Consider the following 8,851-nt stretch of genomic DNA (forward strand, 5'->3'; position numbering starts at 1 on the left):
CTCACAAAACGTATGCACATCTCCCACCTTTAAATCTCGACAGAAAGCCTATTTAATCATAACCCTTAACAAAATTTCACTGCAGCCTGATCCAGACTGCTTGTGTGTGACGGTACTACAAGTCACCTCACCTGTCATGTGTTTTAGGTTAGTAGCTGCATTTAAGGTAGCAAACTTGTTGTCAGACAGGTTGAAAAAGTGGCAAGGCCTGTTGAAGGCCTGCCATGCAAAATCACACACTTGAGGATGAGCAAACCTAAAAATACCAATTAATTCTATCAGAGAGAAGCACAGGAATGGTGTTTGTAGTTTTCAGTGAAACAGCTGGTCATTGTGAAGATTAATTAAACACCTCTGTGACACCAGATGTGGCCATTTTGAACCCAACTCTCCTCAGAGTACAGAGCTATGAACCACCTGAAAACTTGACATCAAGCTACCAGCAGAAAAATTATAAAATTAATTCTCCTGAATCAGGTATGAACAAAGTCTGGAGTTGTCTTTTCACACATGTAGCACACATAGTAATTCTCACCTGCACACATAGTAATTCTCACCTGCTGGAAATACTTTTGTTATGCAACGCATGCTGCCTGGGTAGAATGCACAGGAGGCCGTTTCCTGAATTCTGGTCTGATGATTCTAGTGTTGGTCCTTAACAGCGGAAGTTCCTGAATCTGGGCACCTTTCCAGTTTGACGTTTTCGTTGGCATCTTCATGTGAATGATCCTTTTACTTCACCACTGGGTGTTTGTATCAGTCCAGTCTTGTGCCAGTTGCATGCAGAAAGGTCCTCAACATATCCACTACCCAGAGTTCTCCAGACAGTAACCTGCTGTGTTCACACATGGTCCCAGTTGGGCATTACACAGACTTTGTACTGAGGGCTGTCAGGGTAAAGTCCATTCAGTGTCTGGTTCAACTTATTTGGAAATTTGTGTTCTCGCATACAGCTCCTCCAAACAATGTCTGGATGAGTTCAGGGTTGCAGTGCTTCTCTGAAAAGGGCTCGTCAACCAGCTATTACAACCTTAGTGCCCAAGTTTAAGAACCTGGTTGCAAAACAGGATTAACAGAGAAATGTGTCTCATACACACAATTCTGGACTTTTTGCACCTTAATTATGACTTGCTTAATCCAGACTTCATGGACTTATGATGCTGCGTTGGTTGACATACTCTGGGATGCAGAAATAGTATATGTAAATTCTTAAAACAAGGGGCATTCCCCCTCTGACACTGTCCACAGCCACTTGTGGCTCAGTACAGAGGAACCTTTCACAGTATTGTTGCATGTGGACCAGACCTCCACAGTTTGTTTCACTAGAAGAAACATGAATGTAATTCAGTGTATTGCACATAAATGTTTGCTTGTTGGTAAATTGGATTTATGATGCATATATGTACAGCAGCACTGTGATGTGTTTATACTAAAGATTCCAAGGTTGAAGTAAAGCACTGCATCTGTTTTTGTATACAGCACCTCATCTGTAAAGAATAATAATAATAATAATTTTTATTTCTAAAGCACTTTACAGCTCACTACTAGTTTGAGTCTAAGAAAGCCTTAGCCAATTACATGGACATGCTGTCAGGGTTAACATACAGTGGCCTTGAACACACCTCAGCTACCTTAACTGTAAAGCCCATTACTTTAATTATTCCTCTGTTTGAACCCACAAACAGATCCCCACACCTATGCACTGTAGATATAAAAACATTAAAAATGATTAATTGCAAAGTCTCCATTAGTGCAAGTTTTGATTTGTCATGCAAGCCTGGTGAGGTAGGTTGCACATGCTAGCACAAAGTGCTGTACAATACCTAATAGCCAACATAGAACCTCATTGCAGTCTATAAACAAATAACACACCATTATCTCTGTAGAGAACTCAAAAGCATTAAATGTCAGATAAGAAGGCCTGCCTAAAAAGATGAGTTTTTAAAACTGACTTAAAAATCGATAACTGTTATATTCCAAAGCTCCTGCGGCAACGAATTCCACAGTCTAGCACTGTGGACAGCGAAGGATCGGTCACCCCACTTCTTGTACCGTGTCTGTGGGACCACCAGTGCCAGGTGCTCTGCGGATCGCAGCGCTCTGCGCGGGGTATACACTGTCAGCAACTCTAATAAATACTGCGGAGCAAGTCCGTGAATTGCCTTAACGACAAACAACAAAACTTTAAATTGCACTGTCCACTGCACTGGAAGCCAGTGCAACGAGCGGAGAACCGGAGTGATATGGGCAAATTTGGATGTGTTGGGCACAAAGAAAGGATAAATACTTGGAGCAAGATAATAACATGACAAAAACAACCAACAAACTGAACAGCTCCAGCCTTCAACTCCCAACAGGATTTTATATTGATGTTCTTCTTTCTAAAACGCATGCAAAGGTCAAGTGTTTACTTCAGCAAGCTTGGAAAGAACGGGCTGTGTTGCCTTGATAGTGGGAGGTCACAGTTTACTTGCATTGATCATTTCTCAAGTGATTTTAAAAGCTCAAGGCAAACATTTCCAGAGAACTGCTTTGTTAACATATCTGTGTAGAGCTCCTATGAGCTGTAGACATGTCCCCCCATGGTTTGTCTGTTACTTAACAGGAATATTATGACCCTATTTAGGGCTGGGGTTTGATAGCATTTTATCTAAATGAATCAGAATCTGCTATTGAATCGGATTTATTATTATTAATTTTGTCTTCAATTTTGCATAGTCACCTGTTCTTTTACAGATTTCAAATTAATACATTTTAGGGATGTAAAACATAGCTGGCAGTTGTTTAAAGTATCGAGTGATTTCGTTTTTAAGTTATGACAACGGTACAATTTGCATATTTACAAGTACAACATACAAATCACATGATTTGTATTCAGATGTTCTTTTGTTGGTGATTCATTTGAGATAAACTTTTTTGGCTTTAGATCACACAGGGTAAGGCAAGAACCCAGTTTCTAATCTTTTTATTTGAATCTTTAATTGTACTTTGGCAAGATTAGTGTTTTTAAAACAAAGTACTCTGAATTGGTTTGGATAGGATTACCACCAGCGTCTTGATCATGTCCTCTATAATAGCTTACCATTTGTGTTTCTTCGTCAGCTGCTGTTAGCTTTTAGTTTAGCTAGCAGGAACGAGATCCTTTCTTTTCGGTCCACTCCCATCTGGAGAAACTATGTGGTGACAAATGGTGAAAGTATGTATATACTCCTCTGGCACTGAGGATTAAAGCCATTATTATCAGAGGATCCTTTGACAGAGTGACATCTCACCTTTCATGTGATAATCAAGCAGCATTGTTGAATTCCGTGAAGAGCAGGTCTGTGAGATACAAGCAGCCCTGAGGTACTGAATGTGCTGGTTAGCTGTTATTATAGAGAAGTAAACCTGTGTGTGTGCATGAAGTCATGTCATTGATCTTGTTGTAGGAGCACACTTTGTGGGCTTTGTGGAGTTAGGGAGACAGTAATGGTTCAGAGAGTTTATTAGTCTACTGATTATGAAAAATAAACGTAAATGTGTTTTTTGTGACTATATTTCTCTGTCGTGCTGCTGCGAGTGTTTCAAGGTCAGGTCCCCTTTTTTTTGGATGAGGCTGTAAAAACAGTCTTCTTAAATAAATTAAAAGAGAGAAACTTTAGAAGACAAGACAACAATGGGAGCACAGTGGGAGGTGTTTGCCTGTCAGGCAACATGAAGGCTGTTGTGTTTAGTTTCCTGAGGGCATGTTATGTCAAATCAGATGCTGATTTAGTGGTTTGGGGCTTTCTTGGTTAATGTAGTGTTCCACTGTGTTGAGTTTAGTCTCCTGTCACTGGTTGCTTACTGTAAGTAGTGGTGATGTACAGTTTCCCACACAATGTTTGAAAAAGTCTGAAATAATAATTGTGACTTTGTGTAGCTTTTTAAATGATGGGTTGTGATGAAAAATATGCTACAGGCTTGTGTCTGTTTAGTCTCTAGACGGCAACAGAAGGTGTACATCTTCAGTTAAAGGCCTGCAGTTAGTTAGCTCTTGGAAATAATTTAGTTCTGCTAAAGGAAAACGTGTGTGTCAGGTTGTATCTGTATGGGGGATTTCACAGTGAGGCTGGCTGTTATGGCTCTGACATAGTGTCACAGCACACTCTATAGCCTAATGCTCAGGCTGAACCCACAACATGTAGTGTGTTGACAAAGCAAGGTGAGTGCAGGTAGTTTCAGCCATCAGCTCTCCCTTTCCAACACAATGCAATACATTTTAATCTGGTTTCTGATGCTGCTTTTATGTGATTTGACCGCAACAGGGTGATTCAGATCAGGTCTAATTAGATTGGTCAGTACGCAGGAAATTCATAATTGTTTGAGTCATTTTCTTTTAAATATGCTTCTCAAACATGATGACTTGATACCTCCTTTTTTTGTCATACATGAAAGTAAATAACATGACCTTGTGCTGCTATGTGCATTTGTCACTTTTCTGATCTTTTTTTAGATAAAACAAATATTTGATTAATCAGAAAAAAATTGATAATGAAAATAATTGTTAGTTGCAGGCTTTGTAATATTTGCATTCAGTGTTTCCCACCAAAATATACACGTATCCCTAAGGCCAAATGTGTTCATTGCATTTTCTTCAGCATAAAACATTTACAAAGCTTATCTTGAACTATTCAATCACTGTTTGGTTATAGTATTGCTACCCGGTGTATGATTATTTTAATTTTGAATATCTTAATTGTTCTATAAAATGTCAAATTAATGAAAATAATACAACACAGCTTTCTTGTGTGATGTCTTGTTTTCTCCTAATTCGTTGTGCAGTGGTATTAAAACAAAGAAAATCAGCAAATACTTATATCAGAGAAGACGGTATTGGACAGTTGACTCATTACCAAAGTAGTTTCTTTTTCTTTCTACTTTATATTCATGACATTTCAACAAAACCACTCATAAAAGCTATGCTCAATGGCAGCACCAGAGGCCAAACCCTTAACTTGTTTATATAATGTTGTATTATTGTAGTTAAGATCCCACAGATCTTTTTAGTCTCATGTCATATTATGTTGACATACTCCCCAGCTTTAATCCAGCTTTTCCAACATTAAAAATCTTTCCTGTCCTTCAGGCTCCCTCACAGGCACAGGGCTCGTGACCTTATCTCCTCCCAGGGATTGGTTTGGTATTCTTAGCCAGCTCTGAGGTTTGTGTACATCTGGCCTGCACAGCTGTCTGAGGGCACTGAGAGACAGGGGCTGAGGTTTCAGAGACCTAGGTCCTTGAGCCCTTTTCCCCTCCTTCTCTGGTTAATGTGGAGCTACGTGTCTGTCCTGCCCAGATCATGAGTGATCACAAACACTTAAAATATATAGACTGTCGAAAGTATTTAGAGTATTTGCACTTAGTTCTTTTTGGAGAAACCTCTTGTGAATTCTGCCTCGTCCCAGTTTTCAGGTGCAGAACAGGCCTCTTTTTCCTCCCAGATTGCCATATTTTGTCACCTCCTTTCCTGGTGCTTTGACTAATGGCCCCATTTCAATGCAAATAGACCATGGAAACCAAACCAACCACCATCTATATTTTAAAGCTCACTTCCTTGATGCCAGTCCACATTCTTCTTTCAAACTTTTTTCCATAAGTTAACATTTTTAATAACTTGTTTATGTCCACCAGCGTTTTCTCAGCCTCTTCTCCAGCACTCTGTTCTCAGTGATACTGTACATACCACAGTGCTGCTGTTTTGATGGTATATGCTTGTTCAATGTGATCTAGTTACTCTTTTCACAGCTAGTGTAATAGGTCATAGTAAGAAAGGCACAGGTGTAAATAATAAACTAATGGCTCAGTTTCATTTAGCGACTTCAGTTTCAGCATCCTGGTATAGCGTGTCAGTTCCCTGTCGGAATAGCCGGGTTTCCATGTAATGCAAACTTCAACCAAACTGTCTAGAAAATCAGCAAATGAAAATGGAAATACTGTAAATCTGTGTTTTGAATCACTATTGTTTTGTGAATATTAGAAGTCAGGTCATTGAGTTAAACAGCTGTCAGCAGCAGTCTTTGGGTGCCATTAAAAGATTGCACAAGAGGAGGGTGCAGCAAGATGACACAATTACGGTAAAATGAAGAGCAGTCAAACTGCACCTGCTGCAGAGCCATGCATCAAACATGATAAAAACATTGCATTTACATTTCATGTAGTAGTATGTTTTGTATAATGTACAGCCCACATGAATCAGTTTTTTCATCTTCAGGATGTTTAAATACTATATGTACAATCTGATTTTTTTCTTTTTCCAGTGGCATTTTTTGCATTCCGTTTTATTAGTAAACTAACTTTTCAAAAAAAAAAAGTTTTTGTGATACTTCAAATTTTTGGTGTTTCCACTCAGTTTTTATGTGCAAATTGAAATTGCACATAAATTAGGTGGGTGGAAATGCACAGCGACCCTTGTTAATGTTGGTACTAACACCTGTGCCTTCACTGTTTCAACAGATGAAAAAGGTCTGTTTGAGGGCATGTCAGTCTGTCTGTCTGTTATTTATTATTTATTTATATGATTTATTAGTCTGCAAATTATTTACTTGATTAATTTTGTCTATAATGCATGTCAAAATAGTCAAAATGCCTCAATTTTCCACATAACTACAGTCGGAGGAAAATGGTAAATTCACATTGATATATTGATCTTTTATATGGAATGCAAATGAAATGCCCTTAAGATAGAAGAGTTGTGACACTCGGGGATCAAAAATGGTAGCAGGGTCACACGATTAAAGTAGCTTCAAATAGTTTAAAACGGCTGATTCAGATTCATTGTTTTCTGTTGGAAACAGCGGGATTTCTCACCAAACATCCTTGCAAACTAATTCTGTTCTGTTGTTGTAGATAGCTATTTAGCTAGGTACCTAATTATTAAAGTGACCCAATATTTGAGAGACAGTAAAAAAAAAATAAAATAAATAAAAAGTTGTAAAACATGTTTTAACACGTCGCTAACTTAAAATGTTACTAACACAATTATTGCTGTTGATTTTAATTTATTATTTTAGCATTTAGCAGCCAAGTCAGTGCAACTCTCTGGTGCTGCTCCTAATGTTTGGAACTATTCAGCATTCCCATTCTCCATTACTGTGTTTAAAAAGAGTCAGTGGAGATGTTATATCTGGCATCAGGGGCAGTTGGCGGTTGGAGGATGTGTGCAGATTTATGTCATGTTTGGCTGTGTTCCTGAATCTAGACAAATACCAAAAAGTAAGTCATGGCAAGAGAAAACTTTACATAGCATGTGCTATATATGTAGTATGTTGCATCATCGTTTGTGACTGTGGGTGATTATGACAAGAAAGAGAGAGGAAGGAAAAAGTGGTGTTCCTGAAAAATGCACTGCTCCCATAAGCAGCTGTGATTGGCGGAGGTAGTTAGTGTGATCATGACATTCACAGCTGCTGCAGGGAGGCGCATATGTGCTGATGTACAGTACAGGCCTGGAGCCTCACTGACTCCTACTTCTCTCCTCTTTTCATGCCTTTCATTCCCATGTTGCTTTCACACTCTCTTTCACACTCACTCACTCTTCAGCTGTGACAGCTGCCTGGTATCCTGCTGTAATCATCTCTCTTTAACTGTAGTGTCGCCCACAGCCTTTCTCACAGACTGTGGTCTCAAACATGACAAAATTAAGAATCAAGAAACAGGCAAACAGGTCAGCAATTTGAATTAGAGAACTGTTCAGAAGAGAAAACAAAGGGGAACGGTAAAACTGTTACTCAAAATATCACAGTTGACTGACCGACTTTCCAAAGTCAGTCGATTAATCAAGCAGTAGGGACGTCGCTGTGTTCCTAATTCTCAGCTATAACTTGATTGAGCACAGATTTATTATAACCAATGCTCAGTTGAAATAAACTGGAATGTTTTTTGTTTATACATCTTCCACTCTTGTGTTCTATTTCAGTCTCTACTTCAGTTATGTCTCCTTTTGTTCACTCTCACCCTACAAAGTGAGGCTTTCATAAATGGTCAAACACCAAACCTTCATTTCATTTTGAATGTTTCACCCTTTGTCTCTTCCCTTATCACACTAGAACTGTGATATCAGTTTTGTTTCTTTCTGGACTGTCTTGCAAAGTAATAAAATGCTTTATCAATCTTAAAACATTGCTGAGTGGTGCAGTATGTAGCTGGAGCTTTGTAAGTGACCCCTCCCTGAGGTTGTTTGTCTGGATATTTTTAAATACATTTCTCCTTGCTCTGTCTGATTTCTGGCCTGATTCTTCTTCTTCTGTGAGGCCGTGAGATGGCTGACACACAAACACACTTTCTGTTAATAAACAGGAATACTCATACTTGTAAAAAGGTGACATCTCAAAAATACAGGATGCAGTAAGCCATATTGTACTGTATGTACAAAAGGCCAAACAATATTGAAGTGAAGGTTTTTGAGTGGAGAGGCTGACCATGTGGTGGGAGGCTGACTGGCTGAGAGGTGAGGAGGTGGCAGGGAAGAAGGAGGTGAGGATCAGAAGCTCCGTGGGTGGTGGGATGCACGGACAGGAAGCAGGCTCGTCATAGCATTGCATAAGGCTTTACGCAGGCAGAGGGGAAGTGGATCGGCAGTAACGAGCACGGAGAGCCGTTGGTCCTGCCTGCGCACTCGGAGGATGCGAGATGTCAAGTGCTTAAACAATGAACAGTCCATCCACCCAGTCATCCAACCACAGCATACAAATATGTCTCTGGCATTTCTGTACTGCAGCTTCTTGTAGCCTTGTCTGTTTTGTTACTGCTGTGTGTATGATAAGCTAATGTTGGCTCTAAACAAAAAAAAAAAAAAAAAAAACAGAAAAAACATAACCTATGTTACACTTAA

General features: G+C 39.2%; 1 protein-coding gene across 2 annotated transcripts in view; it reads left to right on the top strand.

Moving 5' to 3' along the window:
• The window catches only part of LOC109969567 (leucine zipper putative tumor suppressor 2 homolog), a 32,436-nt gene that overhangs the window by 2,445 nt on the left and 21,140 nt on the right, over positions 1-8,851 (top strand). The gene's annotated exons all lie outside the window — the stretch shown is intronic.

The sequence above is a fragment of the Monopterus albus genome, unplaced genomic scaffold, assembly GCF_001952655.1.
Source record: "Monopterus albus unplaced genomic scaffold, M_albus_1.0 scaffold175.1, whole genome shotgun sequence".
NCBI lineage: Eukaryota > Metazoa > Chordata > Actinopteri > Synbranchiformes > Synbranchidae > Monopterus > Monopterus albus.